General features: G+C 39.0%; 1 long non-coding RNA gene across 2 annotated transcripts; it reads right to left on the bottom strand.

Moving 5' to 3' along the window:
• Window positions 1-212: 212 nt before the first annotated feature.
• LOC113459631 (uncharacterized) lies at window positions 213-24729 on the bottom strand. Of its 2 annotated transcripts, XR_012579110.1 has the most exons (5): window positions 22072-24729; window positions 20025-20135; window positions 12573-12828; window positions 10789-11108; window positions 213-7853 (listed from the first exon to the last, which is right to left on the bottom strand). It is a non-coding gene; the product is annotated as an uncharacterized LOC113459631 (long non-coding RNA). The 2 variants fall into 2 exon arrangements; XR_003381059.2 differs by lacking the exon at window positions 213-7853 and having other exon boundaries at window positions 7880-11108.
• Window positions 24730-25529: the final 800 nt, after the last annotated feature.

The following is a 25529-nucleotide window of genomic DNA, read 5'->3' as shown; positions in this document are numbered from 1 at the left end:
GGTTAGCTTCACACAGCCCAGTCATAAACCCCTAGTTTGCCAAGAGGAAGACTGAAATGTCATGTTCTGACTTTGAATTGAAAGCCAGATAAGCCAGTTGTCTTTATTCACACCATAAAGTGTTATCTTCATTAATAAAAACAGAGAAAATAAACTCTGAGGAAGAAACAAGCATTTATAACATAATCATTTAATGTGATGTGTGTATACAAACAAAAATATGCATCTATATGTGTGTATATAAATACATAAATAACAATATATTTATATACAAGCTAAACATTTCTCATGCAAACTCATCTGTCAGTTCAAGAAGTAAATGAAAGTTCAGCTCTCCATTTGAAGTAAGTGCTGTAAGCCAGGTTTGGTTCACATTTTCAAGATTTATAACACTGTGATGCTTGCCAAAAATTCTTAATTAGATCAGAGGAGCAGCAAAACTGTCAGATGCAATAGCAGAGAACAACGAAAGAATAAAATATTCTGGGGTTAATTGCATAAGTTCATTCAGCCAGTTTTGCCAGGCTACTTTTCTACAATGATCCACAGACAGATAATGAGGATAGGGTTTTTCTCAGCAATAATAAAACTGATTCCTCAAGTACATTTCATTTACAAGAACTCGAAATTGTTTATAACTAACATAAACCAACAATCATATCCTCCTTCCCACAGTACACATAAATTGTGAACTTCACATGAACTCAATTGCTTAGCGAGTACTTTGGGTATCTCACTTGTATGAGAATTTCATGAGAAGTGCTGCTGGCTGAGTGCTGCAGTAGGGCTGAAACCCAGTGACATCTCTAGTTGCATAAACTATTTGAGCTTTCATGTATGCAGAAGAAGGCTGCAACACTTGGAATGGCAGAGTAAGAGATGATGGTATTAAACTCAAAAACAGTTGTATTTTTGAACTGATTCCTCCATTTATTTAGAGAGCTCACGTGAAATATGACATTTGGGATGTTTTACTTGACACAGTGTATTAACACAAGAAGGTTTCTAAGAAAGCAAAACCCACTATTTTTAATGGAGACTATATTTTTATGGTGAGAATTTTTGGTAATAATTTTAGTGGGTTTCGGTTGGTTGTGTCCACACTGTAATGGATTCAGTGCTCTAGGGACATATCTAGAGGGAGAGCAGGACTTTTGATTCCCAAAGTATTTGACCACAGGGAAAAATAAACCTCACAGCTTCATGATGCAGGAGGCAAAGGCCAGCCTGTGCATTATTTTAGAGGCTCTTCCAAACCAGAGCTGAGCGCCAAATACACAGCACAGCTATTCTATCAATGAGTTGCCTTTTGTTAAGCCCCAGCACAGCTGGTCAGGATGGTTCTGCTAATGTGATGCTTCACCAAATCATCCCCAGCCACAGGAAAATGTTATTTCTTTACAGAAGAATGAGCACTGAGATATTCCCTTCTGAATGGAAAGAATAGAGGAGTCTTGCCATTTTATCTAAATTTTATCTGCTGTTACAATGGCTCATACTCACAACCACCATTGGGAAGTTAACAAGTAATTTAAAGTATACCCTATGTAGTTCACCTACTAATGTGAGAATATTTTTTTAAAAAGTTAGAGCCAAAAAGCATTTTGAATACCTCTGTTTGATATCACCAGTTATTTGGGAAGGTTTTATTCTGAAATAAAGAGCAGTGATCTTCCAAAGGTTCAAACAGACATTCAACATTCAAAATACTTTCCTGTCAATAAGGGAATAGCACAAAAGAGACCTGTGTTACATCTGGTTCTGCTAAATTCTACACAGTGAAAAGCAAACTTGGAGAAGTAGGGCTATGAGCAGCTGCCTCAGTGAGAGCTGATGTGCAGCTGGAGAGGAGCAGAAGGAATCCTCTTCACCATGTTTCTGTGTTCAAAAGGAGCCCTGGACTTACCTGAACAGCTGGCAGCACCGCAGCTGTGCACTGCTCCAGGGTATCCTTTACTTCTTTGTGTTGTCAGACACCCCCAAGGCCTCCTCTCCTCTGCAGACAGAGCAGAAGACCTTGGATAGCCATGGCAGAAGACATATGTGGCTTTTCTACCTGCAGATGCTTTCAGCAGAGAGCTGCCTCCTGAAAGCATTTAATTAAGCTAAGCCAGTACTATCAGTAAAAATGGAAAATTAAATAACAAAGACATAAAAGTAATTCCTATATTACATACTAATGCACATGAGCCTCCTGTTCTTCTGAACTGAAAAGGAGAAAAACTGCAAGGGGGTGGTCCCACGGAGAAAAAACAGAATAGGGCTTGTTCTTTTATTTGACAGGGTACACTGTGCCCATTACACCCTTTGGCCAGCCTTGATACTCTGACCTGCTATTGCAGACAGTGTTGATCCAGGGATTTTTGGAGAAATTATTGTAAATTAGCATAATCTTTTCCTTATTGATTTAGGTATTGAGAAACAAAAAACAAAGGCAATCATCTTTCCTTCTCCTTCCACAGGTTCAGCTTCAGTCCAACACCACTCCTCCCCTTTCCATGTCTCTGCTGGTCTTATTATCTCAGTCCTTCCCAGTCTCACTGATGGGGCAATGGGCAGCACAGGAGCTGGGTGTCAGTGCATTATAGTTTCTTAAACCAGTCCCAGTTTCTCGCCCTTTTCCTCCCCTCCTGCTCACTTTTTACTGCACTCAGATCCAATGTGTGTCACCCATTGACCACAGCCCCTCAGTGGTGTCCTTGTCCCAGCATGGGCTGCCCACAGACAATGTTCTCATTCTTCCATGAATACTCTGCTGCCATGACCCCAACAATGTCCCTTTCCTTTTGCCTATTCTGTTTTGTCTTTGTAAAAGTGTCTCCTCACAGTCCCCCTCACATGTCCCTGTTTTGTTTATCCTCCTGTGTCTCCTCTCAGACCTCTTTCTTATGCCTTCTCCCATGTGCCCTCACATGTGTGCTTTTACATCTGCTGTGCCTTTCACAGCAGCCCTCTGCTGTCCCCTCCCAAGTGACAAACACCCTTTCCTAAGCACATCCACACAGAGCTGACACAGGATTCCTGCCTGCCTTTAGTGCTGGTGGGCACTGGCTTTCCTCACCATTTTGGAGACATCTGAAAAGTTCTGCAACAGGACCAAAGTAGTCCATGGCCCCCTCCCACACTGGGCACCCCACCAAGAAAGAGGATCAGAATAAAAACCAGGACAAGAGGAGGGGCATTCAGCATTCCAGAAAAGGGTGTGGGAAACCTTGTGCGTCAGCCATCCTTTAAAGGAAGATTGCAAATGTAGTATTTAAATCACCTCTTTCTCACTCTCTCTCCCCCAGAAAGCAACAAGGGCTACATGACACACAAGTTTTCACATCTTGGGGCCACTGAGCATAAACCACAATCAGTGCAGAAACACTGTTTCTCCTGACAAAGATATTTGTGCTTGATGGTAATAAAGTCTCATAGCCCAGAAGGCCAGAAAGGGTGTGCAGGCTGCTCAGCAGAGCTGCTGTATCAGGCTGGGACTAAGCTCATGCTGTGAAAATTGCTAAAACCAGCGTATACCTAAATCATGGGAACTGGAATAGGAAAAAAAGGCTGTTTTCTTAGGGTACCTCCACCCAAAGCCTGTGACAGATCCACTGCAAGGAGCATTCCCTACTGTGTTTTGTGCACATGGTGAGGTTTTTGAAGCAGGGCTTCAGAGGTGCCCTTTGTGAGAAGTCACCAGAAGCTGCTCCTGTATTGAACAGAGCCAGGTCCAGCTATCTCCAAAATAAACTCACTGCTGCCCAACCTGAAGCCCATCACTAACACTGGTGGCACCCTGTCAATAGCATACTTAACAGAGGGTAAAATACATTGCACAGCATCTGGAGAGACAGGAGCAAGGAAAAAAGTAAGAGAAACATCTCTGCAGACACCAAGATCACTGCAAGAAAAGGGGGGAGGAGGTGGAGGAGTGCTGCAGGCACTGGAGCAGATGCTCCTCTGCAGCCCATGGTGCAGACCATGGTGAGGCAGGATGTCTCCCCCACAGCCCATGGAGATCCATGAGGATGCAGACTGAAGAGCCCTGAAGGAAGCTGCAGCCTGTGGAGACCCCAGAAGTGGAGCAGGCTCTTGGCAGGAGCTGTGACCTCTGGGGGGAAGCCCAGGCAGGATCAGCATTTCTGGCAATATAAGTAGCCCATGGGGGACTTGGAGAGCAGCTTTTGAAGAATTGCAGTCTCCACAGAGCCACACGGCAGAAGTTCATGAAGGATCGCATACCATGGGTGGGACCTCATGCTGGAATGGGGAAGAGAATGAGAAGGAAGGAGTGGCAGATATGGGATATGAACAGAACACTTCCTTCATTCCCATCCTCCTGCAGGGAGGAAGGAGATTGAGGAGCTGAGAGTGAAATTGAGCCTGAGAAGAAAGAGAGTGGGGAGAGGGTGGTTTCAGTTTTGTTCCTGTTTCTCTCTTGCTCTATTTTTAACTGGCAATAAATTAAACTAATCTTCCCCAAGATGAGTCTGTTTTGCCCACGATGATAATTGGTGAACAATCTCCCTTTCCGTATCTCAACCACCAAGATTTCTCATATTTTCCCCTGTCTTGCTGAGGAGGGAGAACAGCTTGAGGGGCACCTGTGAGCCAGCCAAGGCCAACCCACCACACCCACACAGCTGTTGCTAGAGGACATTCCCAAAAGAAGACAAAATCCTTAAAATTACTCAGCTGTTTTGCAAACAGTTACCATGCTCCAGTCACCTGCCCTCTCATCCATGACCTTGTGCCTGAAATATGAACACATCTTCAGGACTGGAACATGTAAAATGAGGTGGAATAAATGGAGTGAGGTGGAATTCAACAGCACACAGAAGAAGGTCATGCACCATGACCCAAAAGCAAGAACTTCTGAAATAAAGGAGAAGCTTGTTCTACAGCAATGACAGAACAGGTGAAAGACCTGCGCCAGGAAGAGTAAGGGTTACAGAGAGCCCTCACTACAGAGGGGCCATGAAATGAAAACAGTGATCCCAAGAAGCATTAAGTGAGGCTTTTCTACAGGGAGAGAGACCTATTACTGCCATTGCACAAGAACCAGATCAGGCTCATCAGGAACAGGGAACACAGCCTTCACTGCCTGTACTCAAGGGAAATTGAATTCGCTGCAATACACACAAAGGAGGGCTGCTAGGATGACCAGGTGAATTGGCAGACCACTTTGCAATAAAAGCCTGAAAGGCTTCAGCAAAAGTGACATTTAAAACCAGGGAATAGATTTTTCTGTATGTGTATGTGGGAGATAAACAGGATGGGATTTGGAAGGGATGGATGGATGGATGGATGGATGGATGGATGGATGGATGGATGGATGGATGGATGGATGGATGGATGGATGGGAATAGCGGGAAGGAGAGAAATATATAAAATACAGGGTAGTGCTGGCAGAAAAACAAAAAAAAATGAAGTAGGAAGGAGAGGAAATTTTAAAAGCTTTTCTATTTCAGAAATTATGAAGCAGCTTTCCAGTAGGAGGAAAAAGCACAAGAAATACATGTTGCTTTAAGATGGTTCTTGATAAATTTATGAATGGAATTACATGTCTCATACAGGACTACAGAATTGCCTTGTTTGATGACTCCCAGCAGTGTCTCCAATCATCTGCACTGACCTGTTTTTATTAAATATAACCTATATATATCCAGACTAAATGATTTGTGATGTGTTACTGAATTCCATAGTATTACAGACTCCGTTGGAATTCTTCAGTTTTAATTAAATTTTAAAAGCCTGCCAAAAAAAAGGGATTAAAAAGATATACAAATGCATATGAGAAAAGATGGATAATCTGATGTGTGAGACAGATTTAAAGAAGTGGTCATGCAAAGGAGAAACTAAGGAGAAGTAATTTGAAGAGAAATAAAGAATGTACAAATACTTAACAGAACAGTATAAAGAGAATAAGGATCAATTACTGTCATTAGTCAAAGAGGCTGATCAATAAATGCTAATAACTAGATTAAAATGCAGCAGGGAAGATTTATAACTAGAGGATGAGTGGCATAATGAAACAACCTGCCAGTGAAGGTTACAGCATTTTTATCACCAAAGATATTCAAATGTATTTTGAGTTTAATGAAATCCATCCACCAATGATTCAGGCTGATAGACTGAGATGACCCAAGAGGCATCTCTTCTACCACAAATGATTTTATTCTTCTGCAAGCACACTGATGCTTAGTAGAAGCTGCACTTTAATGAAATGTTTCATCTTATTTTTACAAAGAAACATGTTATAATAAATATCAAGCAGAAAGATATCTACCTGTTTTTTCCAATTAGTGGAAACTTAATGGTATTTCAGCTATCTATATTCTGGAATGTTTCTATTAAATCTTTCAATTAAATCTATTCATGCTGTAGTTCCTCCAAAAAACAATTATTTTCAAAAGCAAATCCTGTCTTCTCTCATGTCTAGCTTTAGAACAATTCACAGCACATTTCTATCTAAAATATTATACATGTGTTTAAGAAACAGTAAAAAATCCCACTGGTTTCATGTAAGTTTCATATTTCATGCTTTTATATGTTCAATTATTTGTTTGCATGTTAAGCGTGTTGAAATGGACCTTGCATGTGGTTTTTATTTAATGGAAATGACACAGCACACACTGCTTCCAAACACAAAGCAGTATTTCATCCCTAGCACCCCAAAGTCTAATTAAGATTATTCTCTCTTTTGCTCCCTCTTGTTACTCTTCTGTAATAATCATGGTTCATCAACAGCTGAGCATCGTGTCTATGTGGATCATGCACAGGGAATTTGTGTAATTATTAGGGGAGATACTAGAATGGAATGTACCCACTGAAATATTCATCAAATGTCAGAGTTTAGAACATTCAGAAATCACTGGAAGAATTAGGCTGGGTTTTTCAGCCCATTTAACCAAAAATACATTGGTATCCATTAAAATCAGAAAATATAAGTAAATAATGTACTTTGTTTATTTTCAATGGACAGAAAGTTATGTAAAACTGGCATCCAACTATGTCAGAAAAACCTTCTCAAGATGATGTCATGATGTCCTAAAAAGGACATCAGAACTTTTAGTCCCAATACTCTGTTGGGGAATGAGAAGAAATGAGAAGAAAAATAATCCACTTCTCAAGAGAAAGAGGCTGGTTTAAAATATCTTTTACTGAAAGAAAAAAATGAGAAAGGAGTAGGATGCTAAAAGCAGGTCCAGCTGAAGATCCATATTGTGGCTGTGTTATCAGTTATTTTATGTAATTTTGTGTCCATGTCTCTCTGTTATTAATGGGATTTTTCTAGCACAGATAGAGCAGCACAGAGGGTGCAGTAAAGTTTCCTACTAAAAATATGATCTCTCTCCTTGCAACATGGCAAGTCCAACTGCCCTACTCTCTGTAGGTCAGGATAATACAAGTCAACATTTCCTTCCTTATTTTCCTAGCTGACCTTTATGTAAATCCTGCACTCAGAGCTCAATCAAGATTACCAAAACCCAAGACTCAACATTTTGAAATATTGTTTATGTATATCTTCTGTCTGTAGACTTATAGCCCTCCACAAATCACAGCTGCTAGACATAGCTGTTATACTGTCCATTGTTTTCCTCATTACCCAGTCAGGAAAAAAGGAATCTTAACACTGTCCAGGACAAGTGAAGAAGAGACTTTATATGGATCAAGGAAGATGGCAACAAGTGCCACAAGGCTGTGTGGTAAAACACTTTGCTTGTAGGCACATATTCTCACACATCAATCTTGTATGCGGCTCTTTGTGTCTGAAAAGTCATCCACTCTCAGCTGGCTGATTGAAATGTACCTGGGAAGCTGTTTATGGTGTTAACAGGCTCTCCAAAAACAGGTGAATGAGGCAGCTGCAGAAAAAACGGGAGTACCAAAAAAAAAAATCAGTAAAAAACTCTAAACCTTTTTGGTTTCTTAGAAACACAAAAATACAGAAAGTGGAAAGGTGGTCTCTAAAAGACTTGCAAAAGGATTCTTCAGAGCTATCTGGAGTATTATCATAAAAATATCAAATCATAGCAAAATTTAAAAAAAACATGTTTAATACAGTGGTACAAATTAGTTCTCATGTATTTGATTTCTGCAAATGGCCTTACATTAATTTTGAAACTTTGCCTAAAAAATACCATCAGGAAATAATAAGCTTATAAGCAGTATTAAAGAATTTAAGACAAAATTGGATATTTTTCTTTTAGTAAAGGCTACTGTGTGCTGAATGTGTAACTTGTATGTTAGTGCTTTATTAATCCTATATCATGAAAAGACGATGAGGATTTACTGTTCTGCTTTCAAATCCTGGATGTCTTGATGACTTTTGAAATTCACGGAGTACATTATGCCTATTTCTGTGTCAAGTGTGCAGCAGAAGTAATTTGTTTTTCTGTGTAAACAGACTGGCAGACTGCAACAAATTATGAGTTTCAAAATAGTTATCTTTCATTATGAATGCAAAAAGTTTTATAAACTATTTTTTAAGCTGCATTAGTGTTTAGCAAAACTGTTACTAAGTACCATTTGAAATAGAGCATTTAAGCTAATAATAGTTGAATTGCATACTGGAGGTATGGTCCACCTAAGGAAAAATGCACCATGTACTTAATGTTCTCCTTCAGTGTGTCTTAATGTAAACTGTATTTATTATTTGTCTGTTCCTTTCTTCCAAGAAAGAAATACATCTAAGAAGTGCTGTCATTCTACTCAAGGGGAATTTTTGAAGTGGATCTGTAATTTGCTATTCTGTTTCTTTTTTTCTCAGGTAAAGGACTAAGGTTTGCTCATCAGCTAGTCCACTATGAGCATCTGCATCCTGACTCTTCTTAATCTGCTCTGGTTTTTCCAAACCAGCAGAGAAAGGCCAAATTTTGGGAAGGCCAGATAAGGGGGGAAGGGAGTAACCCTTCATCAGTTCCCACTTACAGCTGCCATGAGAAGGTGTCTGTGCAGGTACATGAGTGCATATGGATGCACAGAGCTCTGAAACATGTAATGGAAAATGACGACAAAAAAGGACCCTGTGGTTTAGGACGTAGATTTTTTGATTTTGGATATTTCCTGTGATTCTGTGGGAAGTCCTTCTTCAGCACTACATGTCAGAGGGGATGATTTTGGATCTGAGAGTGTGAGATGTGGAGAGAGCAGATTTACTAGCCTGGGTGTCTCAGCACTGCACAAGTGAAGCTGCAGGATCCAGAAGAGGCCCTGAGATGCCAATAAGATTGATCAGGTTATCAGTGAGGAATGGAAACAGCCACATGGGATTACGTATGTGTCTCACAGGCAGTTCAGAGGAGATGATGGTGCAAGAGAGCAATGAGAAACCCAAGGAAGCAACAAAGAGGTCACAAAGGTGGTGTTATTGTTGGATAATCTGCCTCAAGGCTGACATGCTTTTCAGTTTGAATTGAAGAGGGATGTCATGATTCTTCTCATCTCTTCTAAACTTCCTCCATTACCAACCAGAAAACTCGGTGATATTGTTTAAATATGTTCTGGGTTTTTATCTCTTAAAAGTTGTCAGCCTGGAAATGATGTGTAAATAAATAAGCCAAATCAACTTCCAACACCCCAGATACTTATGGTGGTAAAGCCTTTTTCATATTTCAAAACTGCCAGTAATAGAAAAAAAAAATCTCATCAGTTACCAGGCTGTATTGAGTGATGAGACATAAACAAAATTTTTTATGTTTTCTGTCTTTGAAGACTGTATAAGGGAAGTATACTGCTAACATGAAGATCTTTGAAAATAAAAATGTATTTTTAAAACTATTTTGAGTACTTGGGTTGAGATCCACATACTTGCTTATTTTTTAAGGAATTAAGTATGTGGGATCCCCTCTTAGACCAATCTGGGCCACATGTATTTCAAATCTTTTCAAGTAAAGAACAACAAAAGCCTCACTGCTCTGTGGAAAAACAGCTATATAATTGATATTCATTTGGGTAAAACAAAAATATATAACAATTGCAGTATCCACATTAGTTACACTGAACTGGAAGAAGTCTGAGGCAAAACAGCCACTTCACTTTTCTCATGAGCTCAGCTGCTAACAGAGGGAAGTTTTTTTCTTTAAAGACCTCTTGAGGAAAGGAACTGACAGGCTGCTGTTCCTTGGAGTTAGTGTAAAGAATAATAAGCTCTTTGGGGCAGAGTCTTCCAATAAGGATTTTATTCTTGATTTCCTTTTAAAAAAAACAGTGATTAACCTCCTCAGATACACAACATAGTTTAAATCTCTAGCAATAATGACAAACTATTACAAACAACACATCTTCAGTCTCTTCAATTGGATTTTTAAAAAATCCCCTTGACCAAAAAAAAATTGTATTGAGAAAATTAAAATAATTAAGCCTCCATTTAAAATACTTAAAATTCAAATTAGAAACAAGAATATTCTACCCTCTTGAGGGACATTTATAATTATTGTTTGCTTTATCAATGCAAATTTGTTTTATGCCTGGGCTAGTGATATGCTGTGATTAGTAAATAATAAGATACAATGTTATGCCCCAAAACCACATAACCTGACATCATGAGGCAATGTTTTCCCTGATGGGTGTATCCAGACTTAATGTTTTTGTCTGAAAAGACAGGTGTCTGCTATGGAAAGCAGGAGCCTTTCTAGAAATGGAAAATGTAAACCTCTGAATTATTATAATTTTGAAATTAGGGAGCTCTTAGGCAAAGATATGGAAGTAGGAATAACAGCTCTTTACTAGGAAAATAAAAAATACAAATGCAATAGCACAAGAAAAGAAAACAAACCACTGACAGAGTCAGAATACAACCTGACACCCTGCGGATCAGGGCGTTGGTAGCAGTCCAATTGGAATGGTGGCTGCAGTCCTCCTGCAGTGACAGATGTGATTCTGTTGGAGCAGTGATCCTGCAGAAGGGTGCAGTTTTCCTCTGAAGGTCCAGTGGTGGTGGAGATGGGCCTGGTCTTCCTCTGGGAACCCATTTGTCTATTGTGTTCCAAATCTCAGATTATAACCAGGTAGGAATGCTTGGCTCCTCCCTCTGGGTGGAGCATCTCACAAAGGGATGATGTAACTTTTATCAGTCATGGTCATCAGACACTCAATGGCCCATTAACAGAAGATATCTCCTGGAGGAAGGATCAGAAAGAAAGAAAATTTCTTCTTGTGGAAGAAACAAAGAAAACTGCCCAATTAACAGAAGATAACGGCCCCACTTCTAAGAGATGGCAATAGAATACACACCCCCATTTCCAGCCTAAGACACTTACTCAAGCCCTGGCCTAGCTACACCCTTATGACCTCCTTCCCAGGGAGTCAGCTTGGCAGGAGGAAAAGGCTGTGAGGAGAGCGCTGCAGGAGCAGCACCATCCTCTTCTGGCAGCCGGGGTGGCTCAGCTACAGCTTCCTCAGGGGTCTGTCTGCTGCACCACTGCATGCAGAGAAGCCACCAGCATGAGGCCAGCCACAGGAAAGGAGTGAAAGCTGCTGGAATAGCACCAGAAATGAGGAGTCAATCAGCACTGGGCAGCACGGCAGCAAGAGCCACGAGACGACTGACACATCTCTCAGCAACTTGCAGGAGGGGAAGAAGAACTTTATTCTTTAATTGAAGTACTGAAGAAAGCAATGAGGCAGCTTTGCAGATGGATTCTTCTGACAAAATAGAAGGGAAGGGGCAGAATGGGGGGAAGTGTATATCTAAGGAGAGAGATAACAGGGGCTGCTATGAAAAGTCTCAGAAAAGCAGCAAAAAATGAATGTGTGCTTGTTTTAGGAGAGAGAAACATGCAGTAAGATAGAAATAGGGAACACACGCCAAGGAAGAGGCAAAGAAAATTATCTTTTCTACAGAATTTGAAGAAAACACAGCAGGATCAGGAGTCTTTGTCTCCTGTTTTTCCCCATTTGTCAGCTTGGGAGTCTATTGCAATGAGGAAAAATCATAAGGAAAAGAGAATGTAAAGAGAAAATCAAAACAAAAGGAAAGGAATACATCACTGGAGAAAGTACAGGAGTTAGAGATGTGAATGAGAGACTGCATCTGTAAGAAAGAGAGTGAGAGTGGCACTAAAGGAGGGAGTAAGCAGAGAAGAGCTAATAGAAAGAACAAGATCATATTCCACCTTTTAAATTGCATCTTTTGATAAATCAGCATGAACATAAACCAAGAACAAGGCAATAAAAGGAGTAACTAAAATTCCACCACGAAAATGAGTTCTTTTTCAGACCATTACTACATATAATATGGTAGATCTCAAAATGTAATCTGTAGTGGAATATATATATATATATATATATATAAGGCAACTAGCAGAAAGAAATTTTACCTACCAAGAAAGTTAACAGAGAAAAGGAAGTTTTTACAACAGATGTTTAAAGTACACAAAAGAAAATAGTACAGCAATAGTCAACTTGATAATGTGCTGACTGAGATAATACCCTCTTCAAAAATAAACTTAATAAGAATCTCTCAGCATCAGAAAAATCCAAGGTTAAAAGGACTGAAAATAAGATTTGCTATATAAAAAAGAAAATACAGAAAATACAAAATCCCAAGAATATTAGTACATTGTAGACCCCAGCCAGCACACCTCTCCTTCTCCTGGCTTTGAGGGGGGACTTCAACTTCTCTTTCTCAGTACTGGAAAACTACAGATTCCTCAGTCAGGGGCTTTTGCAGTGGAATCAGCAGCAGAGACACCATCTTTCTGAAGGCATTGCTGGAACTTCCAGCAAATAGGAAGAATAAGAGCAGGGCAGCTGCAGCAGGTGTCAGGTTTTAGCTGGGAGTCCTTCATCCAGCTTCTGTAGCAGACAGCTGTGTCATTCTTGCAAGCCCTCCCTTTCCTTCAGCAGGATGAGGAGAGAAAAAACAAAACAGAAGGAAAAAAACATCAATGGAATGTTATAAACCTCTTTCCTTATTTCTTTTAAAAAACTAATTTACATCTAGCACATCTGTATATTCTGTGCTATTTTTTGCTGTCTCCTACACACAACTCTTCTTTTGCATCACAAGGGCCCGCTAGAGGGGCTGCCCACACTGGTCTAGTGAAAATAGTTGGGTTGCAGAGAGGAATAGTTATTGTGGTACATTGTTGCACATCTAATGTGCATTCAGGACTGCAGCTGGCTCATGACCTTATTGAATAGAGATGTAACCCTTTAGTTAGGTTTTGTTAGGTCTCTAGCAGAGTTACAAAGAGGGACTCGACAGAGGAACAGCAAGACCTGTTGATAGCACTGATAAAATGGGCAAGTGCTCTCTCTTCATCCACTTTATCAAAGCAGGCACTTCATAACACAACAGGAGTGTCAGAAGTTTTTTCTTCTAAGACACATAATGTTTCCCCGACCTAAGGGAAGAATAATCTAAGGGAAGAATATGATTCAGAAATAAGTTTAAAGTGATTTTGCCTTTCATGTCTCACAGAAAGCCAAGAACATGATGACACTTTCAGTCTAATTATGAAACATTTCATTTTTTTTTCTTATGCAACTTTACAGAATCCTTAACAAGAATTCCCAGTAATATTTTCCCACTCATGTTCTCTGCCCTCAAATTAGGCATTTGTCCTTTAACTTTTCTAACTTTCTTCCTTTTCAGCTTGTTAAAAGAAGGAATCAACTTGTTCTCCTAGATTTTAAATGACTAAAAGAAAGAATACCTGCAGGGCAATTTTGATACATAATGTGATTTTACTTTGACCCTGCAGTCAATGAGTTTACAGTGCATATATTAAAGACTGACACTACACAGTGAAAGTTCTGGGGGTAAGGATTGGTAATGTTGCCTAGTTATAGGTCTCTTCACTGGGAACACTCAGTGGCACCAGAGGACACCTGCTGGAATCCACCCCACTGTGTCAAACAGCCTCATGACCCACCTAAGGCAAGGATGACTGCAGGAGAGCTGAGCTGTCATCAGGGAAATTTTCTTCTGCATGCATCAGTTCTACTTAAAGGGGTTATACCAACTGTAAATAATAACAGGAATGCATTCCCCCTGGGTGTAGTTCCCTTTTCAAATACAAGGAAAAAAACATAAGTGCTTAAAAAATTATGGACTGCTTTGAATTTAAGTTCCTTTGAGTTGTTTTCAAGGCCCCATTGAGAAGTGCTCTGGCTATTGGAGACCACACAGGAAATTCAGGAAGGGAGAACTGGGAGCTGTATTCTCAGGATGGGCTCCAGCAGCCCCAACCTCATGAGGAGAGAGGAAGGATGTTCATCCCCATCCACACAGCTTCACCTGCTGAATCACCAGCCCTGCACCCAAAATTTCACAATTTACAGTATTACAAGAACTTCTGGATCCTAGTTTATAGCAGCTGTAGTTTTTTTAGCCAATTTGTAGCACCAAACAAGCCTAAGCCACTGCCAATCTGAAAATGAGGATGAACTATAAAGTCTTTATTATGCCTAAGTTTATTTTCAGTGTGTCAAAACTGATTTGCTACATTCTTTTCTAGGGCTATTGTATCACTTATGGAAGGGTTACTGAAGGAATTCCCAAACACTGAGAAAATGAAATATATGACAGTGTAATTTGTCAGCCTACCTATATATACTGCAGGTTACATTCTGATGGGTGAGGTGAATTTGGAGCTACATTCAATTCACTCATTTCACTGGCACAACTACCCCCAGGTAATACAGATGCAGAGATAATAAGAAATGTGACTGGTTTGTTAGCAATAGCCTCTAAAATTAATAAACACACACAAAAATAAACTTGCGTTTATAGCAACCTGTTCTGCATCAGAGTTACACTGGTTTCTTTGACCCAGGGACTTCTCTGACTACTCAGTACTGCAGCACAAAAGCCCCACACAGGTGACATCAAATGTTCAAAATTAGAGGTCACCTTAAAACTGTCACTTGTTGCATGCTTTGTCTAACTTGGTTTTATCCAAAGCTCTTTTCTTAGTCTTACCCTTCTTATTCTTAAATCAAGATGTACAATCAAGGATCATCTTAAGCACTTGCCAGGTAGAATCATACACAGGCATTGAGAAAAGCCACAGAAAGTTTTATCATGCTCTCTCTCGAAAGCCATGCCACACAACTAAGGGATGGCTGCCCAAAGGGTTGCAGAATTTATTGTGGTTTGTGGGGGAAGAGAATTTGGATTTTGCTCAAAACTCATTATGGGGTCATTTAAGGGGATTGTGGAAATACACAAGACTTCCCATGGGATGTTTAGAGGAAGGACCAAAGGTGGGGAAAGGGGAGGATCTGGGTGGACAAGGTAGGAGCAGAAGTGGACAAAGAGCACTACAGCAGTCAAACATGTAAATAGGCTTCTGGTCTATTTACCTGTCTACCTGAGCCCTAAGCTTTGTCATAGCAGTCTATCCTATTGCCTTGTTTAGTCCTATTTCTACCCTCTGTGTGTGTGCACACCCTGCTCTTTGCCTGCATGTCTTCCTTAATCCCAGTGATTTTTTGAGCCAGAGTAGCCAAAGAGTAGGATAAGTTACCACCCATCAGTGTAAATATGCCATACATGCTTTTCACTTCCCAGATTTACACATATGTACAAAAAAAGTGTGTATATCAAGGTAACCATTCGCTGGATGCACAAATTTAAAATTCATTCATTATTTTTCAACAGTTTTAGCCTACATAAATATACCGAGAACCAGAAAATGAAAACAAAACTTAACCAACTTTAAACCAAAAATTTAATTTAGTAGCTGTATGTCCCAATGTATAAGTCCAGGAAATCAATTCTGCCAGGAACAAACAGATATCCAAAAGCATATGCAGCTATCCTCCAGCTCCCTGTCATCCAGTAAATCCCAGGTTTATTTAGTCTTATTAGTTATTTGCCTAAATTTTTTTTTGATGGATGCCATGCAATAATCATTTGATAGAGCTGATAGCCTTGAAAATGTATACACTGAGAGTTTCCAGAGCAGAGGAATAACTAAGTCCTAAGATAGAATATAAGTCCTAAGAGAAAAATACGTAAGGCTTCAGCAGCAGATTGAAAAAGTAAGAAAACCAAGTAGGGTACAAACAATTTTAGAATTCTTGTGAGTCTTCTTTTTAACTTTCTATCAGAATTTGTTCCCATCCAGTGTCCCAAGGTACATATTTGTGAACAAGTTTAGACAGAGAGTACCAAGAAGTGTAGGTGAATGTAATGCATGTGTCAAAACAAGACAATTACTTCACAAGAACTATCCAGATATCTCAGCCTCGGGAGACCAGATGCTTTAAAAATACAGAGGAGGTTGCTAAATGTGAAACAAACCACTCAGCTCCCCCTGAGATGTGTGTGGGTGTTGATGCACATGCATGGGGGTGTTCCACAAAAGCTGGAATAATAACCATTGGGCTTCCAAGTACTCCTTAATCAACAAAGCAAGGAGAATACAAATTTTCACTTTGTTTCATTAAAATTATTACCACAAAAAGAGAAATTAATGTGTGAAATCACAACCCCAGCTGCTGAAGCAAAGTAATACTGTTAATAATTTTCTAGAACAGAACTTTGAAACAGAAGTGCCTCTGAATCAGGAACATATTCTTAAAACATGCCTTCATTAGTTACCAGCTGAGAAAGCATAGCACAGCTCCTGGTACCTGGCTGAATGACAGGTTCTTTCTTTAGTCCTTTTGAGTTATATTCTTGATCTAATACACCTGGAATTCAAGAGAGTCACCTTCCTGAAGAACATTTCTGATTAATATTCTTTCTACTTTGAAGCCAGTGGAAATTTTGCAATTGCCTTTAGTGGAGCTAGGAGAACATCTAAACAGGACTTAGCTAAAGCATGGGATTTGTTAATGGATAGGATAAACATTTGAAAATTCTTTTCTTCATATGCCTTAGAAAACAATATTTTGACTTTCAGGATGCTTGCATTGTCTTCATTGGCTGCTGTAGTGTCTATGCTGAAAACTGCAAGGGAAAATGTTTTTATGCACAGAAATGACCAAAATTCTTCCTTTGTCTTGTCCAAGTGTGAAAAAAAAAAAACCAGTATACAATTCAGTGTTGAGATGTAACTAATATAAAATATTTTACTTGTGGAGGTGAAATTGCATTGATAGTTCTTGCATTTCTGCAATTTCATCTTCATCTTTTTGGACATTAAATTAGCAATTGCCTACTGAAACATACTGCAATCTTCAAGTATTTGTAGAGCTTGCCATTAAAAGGTTATATTAACCAAAGAATTAATTATATTTTTTCACTAGAAATAAGGCTACACAACAGTATCTGGGACTTAACCACAGAGTAACCTAGCAACCATTTTCTTATCCATCTACTGATAGACTTTTCTGTCTATCTGAAAAATTCTGTATTACAGACTGAGCCAGTTTAAGAGTTGCCACATATTTGATACTGTGTATGTAAATATGGGACAGAAAAACACAGTAGCTAATGAGGTAAAGCTTTATTAGAAGGACCTCTATGGGACTTTTCCCATATTTGTTTGTCTTCTGGCAACTGGTACTGTGTGAATATTTTTTAGCTTTGCAAATTCTCCTACATAAGAACACATACTTGTTATGTAGCTATCTCTTCTCTTGTTAGACCTATAGGGCCAGAACCCAGTGATTTATATAAACTTTTAATTATTCTATTATTTATATAAACACTTATAGACATGCATATTTCTATATTCTCAGTAAGCAAGATACTGTCTTAAGTGTTATTTCTGTGCCCTGGTGTCCTTCAATGTAGAGTGAAAAGCAATTTATGCCAAACTTTGTGTTACCTCAAAATCACCTTTTGCCTATAGGGAGTCAAGAAAATACAGCATTTTCCATGGTATTTAATGCAAACAGGGATTGTCAGAGCATGTGTTTGTACACAGCAAGTTTTCCAGCATGTAGACAGGGCCAATCGCACCTGACAGAAAGAGGTAACACTGCCTCTGCAGTGGGCAGGCAATGGTTTATAGTGAGATTACGTACTTGGGCAGGCACTATTTCAGTTCCTTTAATGCATGGTCACCACCAGATTTTTCTACTTTTTCTACTTCTACACAGTCAAAGGTCTTAGCAGTCTAAAACCAGTCAGTAATGCTTTGGGACTCCTATTAACATCTGATCTATTGATTAACTACCAGATTTTAAGAATTAAATATCAAATCTATCACATTTCAATGGTCATTTTATGTTAATTTGATAAGATCCTCAAGGAGAAAGTGAGCATGTAGTGCTGCACTTGTCAAAAATTCCATTTCTTCCCAGTGAAAGCAGTGCCAGCAATGCAGACCTGGTCTAACAGCTGGATCTCAGACTAAATATCTTCTCTAGACCTTTTTAACTTCTTATTTGGGAGAAAGAGCAGATAACCTTTGATGGCTAACCTGCAGTGCTGGATTTTCTCTCAGGTATGATCCTCCTTCACTTGCATGTATTAGTATATACAGAAGTGAGCTGTACTGTTAGTATTTGGTTTTTAAAAGGGTTTTAAAAGGTCTTTTGCCTTTGAAATTTTTGATGTGAAGGTTGCAATGTACTGGCATACCAGTCACTGGGGAATAGAGCTCTGTAAAGAGAAATCTGGTGTATTGACACATGACCACCTATTTAGAATAAGATCAGGAAACCCTATGTGTTAGCAGGCTCCTCCTTCATTAAACTGCACTTGAAAAACAGGTTGTTGATTTGAAGATGATGCCTTTTAGTGCTTAGCATTAGCCAGAGTACCCTGACACAGATGTGCAGTGGGAAAAAAATTATTTGAATCTCGAAGGTTTCCTGTAATATCCCAGTACGATCTAAATGTCTGTAACTTATGTAAAACTATAATGGGTTGCTGCAGCAAAAACCTTTCACCTACAAGCAGTCTGTCAAACACCTACACTTATCCTGCAGAGTATTAGTGGACCCCTGTAGCTGTTGATTGAAAAGGAAAATGTGGAGCAATTTTTCAACAGAAAGCTTTCAACATTTATAATTGTGAAATGTTGATGTCCAAATCTCTGACAATTTGGCTTTGCTCAGGCTGCCAAATTCTGCAAATATCTACCTGCCTGGAAAGCAAAGGGGCAGAACAAACTTCAAGGTCTCGATCTTCCTTATGTTGCCACTCAGCTTGCTTGATACAAGGTGATGGGAAGCTTTAAAGTATGATAAAGGCAAGTCCTGATTTAATTCAAAAACTAAGATCCCTCTCAGTGCCATTCTTGAATTGACAAATGTGTCTTTCTGTCATTCCTGAGATTGTTTCTAATGTAAAACTCCTGCTGCAGTACCCCAATGTATGTGCTGACTGATTCGTTTTCATCTGATTCCTCAGAAGAATGAGTAGGTCAGGCAGTGGAAAAGGCTGCTAGATAAGGAGATAAATGGTTTTTGGATGCTAAGCAAAAAACATCTATACAAATCTTTTACCTAATTCACTGTTTCTTGTTGTCAATAAAATGGTAAAACCCAAGGACTTGAAGAACTTTTCTGCTCTATCCCAATATTTACCTTGTTAATATAAAATTTCAATACAACTTGAATTAACCCCATAAAATAAAAGTAAATTGAATTAAAACACATGAAAATGAGAGCATCCAGTGTGCAATAGAAACTCTCAACAGATTAGCAAATATGGTATTTCATACTCCTGGAAAAAAGCATTCACCTATCAAAAAGAACCAAAAATTTGTCAAGATATGTCTGTTTTCTCTAAGGACCATTCAGAAGAGTTTGTGTGAGCTACAGAAGTAGGAAAATTTAATTTTTCACCATCAAGAAATCTGGGATTCTTCAAGGGTAAGTTTACTTCCTTTCATTGGCACAGTTCAATTTTGTTTTATCCAAAACCAGAAGCGCAGCCCCTGAATGGGAAGGGGAGATTTTGGTTCTAAAACATGCATTCAAAAAGAACATGTCCATGGTGCCTGTTCCTAGGGCTTTGGAAATTTTTGGAGGGTTGGGGTTTTTGGGGGGTTTTTGGACACCAGTCACACTCAGTTCTGATAAATTGAGCTGTTTACACTGAAGTTTAATTTGGGGGATCCCACAGAGAAATAACACAAATTTTGAGATATCAGTGGAATCTAAAGATCTGTAACAGGATTTACCAGTATATTTTGGAGTTATGTTCTTCATTCTGGTCATCTCCATCCAGCCAAGGTCACAGTAGCTTTCCCCATGAATGGACATGCTGAACTCCACTCAGCCTGTCACAGATACTGCAACCATTCAAAAGTGATGTTATTTATCAGGAAAAAAATATTTAAAGTAATTAAAATTTGGGCTTTGCTTGGCAGATTGTTCTTATTAAAGAAATGAGAGTTTTGCTCAAAATATCTATGAGGTAAATAATGATGAATATACAAATGACCCTGAACAAATATGCTACAAATATGCACAAGTAATGACAGCCAGTCTATATTTTATTTTGTTGCTGAAAAGAAACACATATCATCTTTATCTCTCTCGCTGAAGCAAGCCAGATTTCAAATAGACATTTTAGCAGCTAGATGTTTTCTTAGCAAAAATCAAATCTGGTTAACAGAACAAATATTCATGTGACAACCTGTCACTGTGTTACTTTTTACTAATGAATTTATTTAGTTATCTTTTCAACTGAAAAAAATTAAGAACCATAATTGGTAACCATGGTCTTGATAGTCCTTCAGCAACTTCTTACAGCAACATTGTACTACAAAATTGTATCTGCAATGTAACATATATGCTCCTAAGTACAGTAATGGACATTAAAAGCATGCTCCACAATGCATCTGTTAAATCTATTATATAAATTGCCAAAATAAAGTACCACATGGGCTCACTTTCAGCTATTTGAAAAGCATTAAAAATTCATGTTATATGAACAGGAACATCCAATACTCAGCTTTTGTAAGTGAATATTTAAGATGCACCATAAATTACAGTGCCAACTAGTAGTGCTTTAAAACACTCTGGATGTTAATAAAATCACTGTACTATAATGGACACACAAAATAAGTCACATCAGCCCACTGATGCTTCCTATTATAATATATCTGTAAAACACAGGACTTCTGTGAGGCAATTGGTTCCAGTCCCATAACATGAGTTATATAATACATGAGTTATAGGCTTTCACATGGAAGTGTGTTATGGTTTAACCCCTGCTGGCAGCTCAGCATCCCACAGACCTTCACTCACCCTTCCACCTGCCCCACAGCAGGGTGGGGAAGAGAATCAGAAGAACAAGATAAAACCCATGGGTTGAGAAAAAGGTAGTTTAATGAAACAGAAAAGGAAAATAATAATAATAATAATAATAATAATAATAATAATAATAATAATAATAATAATAATAATAATAATAATAATAATAATAATATAATTAGAGTATACAAAACAAGTGATGCACAAGGCAATTGATCACAGTCAGTGACTGATGCTCATGTTCCTGAGCAGTGGACTCTGGCCAGTCTTCCCCCCAGTTTGTTGCTCAGCAGATGCCATATGTTATGGAACAGCCCTTTGGTCTCTAGGTTAGCTGTCCTGGCTGTGTCCCCCCACACCTTCCTGTGCCACTCCAGCCTTCTCACTGGCAGAGCACAAGAACCTGAAAAGTTGTTAGCTTAGAATAAACTGAATAGCAGCAGGTAAAACATCAGAATGTCATCAACATTGTTTTTATACTAAATCCAAACAACACCATACCAGTTATTAGGAATAAAATTAACTCTATCCCAGCTGCAACTAGAACAAAGATTCAATTTATAACTTCTGTATTTGATGGTATAGCCACAGATGTTGTCTCCCCATCAATACTCAAAAAAATTATTATCCTATAAGCTTTTAATTAAAAATATTATAACCACTTGATGAAAGGAAAACCCAACACTTTTGCAGCTATTTTTCTATCCTCAAAATCCCATTACTTTATTTGTGTGAATGTCTCATGGAACTTCTTTTTTTCCTCCTTCAAATCTGTGCTGACAAGACTTGCTGAACTAAATTGTTCAATAATGCATCAATCCGTTATTTTGTATTTATGCTGTAGCTCTTCCCTATTCCCCCCATAGCGCTGTGCTGAAGTTCAGAGCCAAGCATGAGTTACAAGCCTGCAAAGCACCATGTGTGCTAATTGTGCTTTATATATTATTAATATGCAATGCATCCTCATACCAAGCTTCCAGAGCCCCAAGGCCTTCTGAGAGATTCAAAGAAAGAAGAGAGGAGATCCCGCTCGTCCTCAGCATTTTCTGCCTCCTTTTGTCAGCTCTGGGCTGATGCTCATTATCAGAGCAGTGGGGAGGCAGAGCCCGGCGTGGCCGTCACTCTCCATCTCGGTCACAGCAATGAGCACACGGGCACTGCAGCGCTCCCTCACTCCAATGCTGGCAGACACCGTCAAGCTGTTTGTGCTCTGCCGACACACATGCTTTCCACAGCGCTTTCTCCAGGAAGACCCTTTCCAGGAAAACCTTGTTAAGAACCTGACAGAACCAATCTTCTTTTAATTTCAAGGCACTTGGACCTTTAGATGTAATTACATGTATAAATAGAATGACTCACCCAATTTTCTTGCTGTTTGTAACTTACATTTCATTATTTTCATTTAGCTGACAGAGCTGACAATTGTAGCCGTCCCTGGAGATGGTGTAGTGAATCCAATTTACAGACGTTCTTTGTAATTGTTTGGCAACAGACTGCCTGGCCGTGCATTTAAGAGCAGAGGTGAACTTATATATATTAAGATGAACCCAGACCCAAGAACCATGTCTTATTTTATTTTTAATTAAAGCAGCAGAAATTTAAGAGAGAACGGCAATCTGTACAGGCATGAGAGCCCATCTGGACATATTTGACAGGGCTCCTGTCACACTGATAACTTTTTTACAGCTCGGTGGTGTCTGACAAATTCAAAAACTATTTTCTGGGCTTATTAAGAGAAAATTGAAAGGGCCCAACCATGAAGCAGGCCCTGGTTGCTGCTCAGCATTGCATCTTCTCTGCTGCTGCCCTGAATGCAGGCAAGCCTGGGGACTGCTCCAGAAACAAGCACATTACCTGCTCCCAGTGAAGGAGACAGAAGAACCATAAAGGTGTTTGTCTTCCTGGTAAATACACCCCTAACACTTAACATCTCCCTTTGCATCCCTTGAATTCATTACATTCCTTAAACAAGTTGCTTCCTTTAGATTCATTATACAAACATAGAATTAAAAGCTATGAAAAGGCCTAACATATTCCCATCAAGTAGAAGCTTCAGGATTGCGCTTTTCCATGGCTTCATTGAAATTTCCCCAGGTGAATACTCCCAGCTCAGATGTACAGTCCCAAATCTCACATGGAGAGTCATGTGCCTTTGGTACTCGGTAGGGCTCAGTCAACTGCATGATAAAGATAGTATAGAAAATACCATCAAAATTGGAGCTTTGGAGTTCTGAAAAGGAAAAACATAAAAGTACAAACAGCTGCTAATAGCTTCATATTATGCTCCCTCTGGAAAGTAAATACAGCCTATGGGGAATTTTCCAGTAGATACAAATGGTTCAAACAAACTACAGAGGAAAGAAGTGAGAGAAAGAGGAAGAAGTTATGGGGACCTAGAAAAACTACAGAAATTACAGTCTCAAAGCCTCCAGTTTGTTTTGAAGTCAATCTGTTTCACTTCTATTAAGATGACTAGTGATCAGAGGACATTTAGGATGGTTGCATTTCTTTAAGTACTGTGATCTTTTTTAAGCAGAGGTTATAAAAGTACTGACATCAAGTTCTAGAAAGTGAAAGAAAATCTTACTGAAGACAAAGGGATTCTTGCAAAGAAAATATTGTTTCCCTATTGCAAATTTATGTAGGCATTCCTAGACTAGAATGAATGGAATTGTAAATGGTGTAAAAAAGTAATAATACAGAGACATGACATAATACAACAGGAATTGCTGTATTGATTATGTGTTCCCTGTTCCTTTGGTCCATTTGGTCCATTGCTTCTTAATTAGTATTGTGTGTGTCTACATTAATGTGATAGCCTGAAGCAGGAGTGCTCTTCTGAATCAAATCTCCTGCCATCTCCAATTACCCCATTTCATTTCAGATCTCAGGGTAACCTGAGAGCACACAAACTCCATTTCACTGTGTGGGCCTAAATGAAGAGCTGAACTTCACACACTCACCTGATGTGCTCCAACCACTGACAGGTAATCAGCCTGCAGGACCAGAAGAGAGTCAGTCCCAGTGCATGTGACAGAGCTTGGCACCAGCTCTTTCCCCTACAAAACATGTTGCACTGAACTGCCTGCTAAACTGGATGTAGTTTTCTTTCATTCAACCCACCACCTTACTATATTTGCATCCTGATTAAAAATGTAGCAAATCTAAAATATAAAAGCTTCTTAAGGCTTTTTAAAATTCTTCTTTGCCATTAAACACCTTGCTAACCATGTAACCACGTTCTGGTAGCTTTCCTGGCTTGCTGGCAGTAAACCTCTAGAGGAACACTTCCTGAAACTGCTCAGTATAATTCTTACAATGATAAAATTATCAAATAAATTTTCCAATGTGACACTGTCAGAAACCATCAAATGTTTGCTCTATTGCTTCACTGTTGTCCAGGTTTTGGCTGGGATGGAGTTATTTTAATTTCAGTAGCTGGAACAGTGTTGCCATTATCTCAACCCTCTGGCCCCATATTGCAGGCCAGAAAGGACTGCTCTGGTTTAAGCTCAGCTGGCATCTGGGCACCAAGAAACTGCTGGTTCAACCTCCCACAGCACAGCGGGATCGGGATGAGAATCGAAAGTAAAAACTGTACATTTTGATAAGAACAGGTTAGTAATTTAAACAAAGAAGGAGAAGGAGAAGGAGAAGGAGAAGGAGAAGGAGAAGGAGAAGGAAAAGGAGAAGGAGAAGGTGTCCTATACTGAAATCTGGAAACAAAAGTTATTTTCCAGCTATATTCTTAACCAAAAAAGACTGATTCTTCTAATATCTTAAAAAATCTCCTGGTTCATTTTCTCATTCAATTCTGCCATCACAGAGACAATAGTGTCCAACAGAACAACAAATTAGAATAGTTACAATGTATATGTTTAATGAGATATTTTTAAATAAAGATAATGAGCACAGAGTTTTAGCATAAATTTGAGTGTTTTACTTACCTTTTTTTGCTCCCAAATGTCAACCTTTGTGAATACTTCTCTTGTTTTGTTCCTAAGTTCAAGGGATGCAACAAATGTTACTTATGAGAAATTACAGTATTCTTGTCTGGGCTGAAATAAATTTTTTTTGTTGGTAATGGTTTTCAAACATCCTTCACAAAGTCTGTATCTAAGCACCAGGAATTAAAACTAATCTGGAAAAAAATTGTATTTTCCCCATTTAATACACAAGAAATTCATAGTTAGATGCCATCAAACTAGGAACAGCCACAATTACAGGCTCATGGGCCAACATCTCAACAACAGCTGCTTGCTCTCTTTGCCATGGATGAGAATTAGAACAACAGCTCCAAAAGTAGAGAAGGCTTTCAGCTCTCTTCCAGAGGAGTAATCATTTCTTCCCTTACAGCCATTCCGCCACATTGTCCTTTGCACAAATACTCAGTAGCTGCTGTCCTTCCTGCTTTGCTGTGTTAGCTG

Source organism: Zonotrichia albicollis, chromosome 1 (genome assembly GCF_047830755.1).
Source record: "Zonotrichia albicollis isolate bZonAlb1 chromosome 1, bZonAlb1.hap1, whole genome shotgun sequence".
Lineage (NCBI taxonomy): Eukaryota > Metazoa > Chordata > Aves > Passeriformes > Passerellidae > Zonotrichia > Zonotrichia albicollis.
Note: the sequence above shows the minus strand (reverse complement) of the source record. Positions and strands in the feature narration are given on the sequence as shown.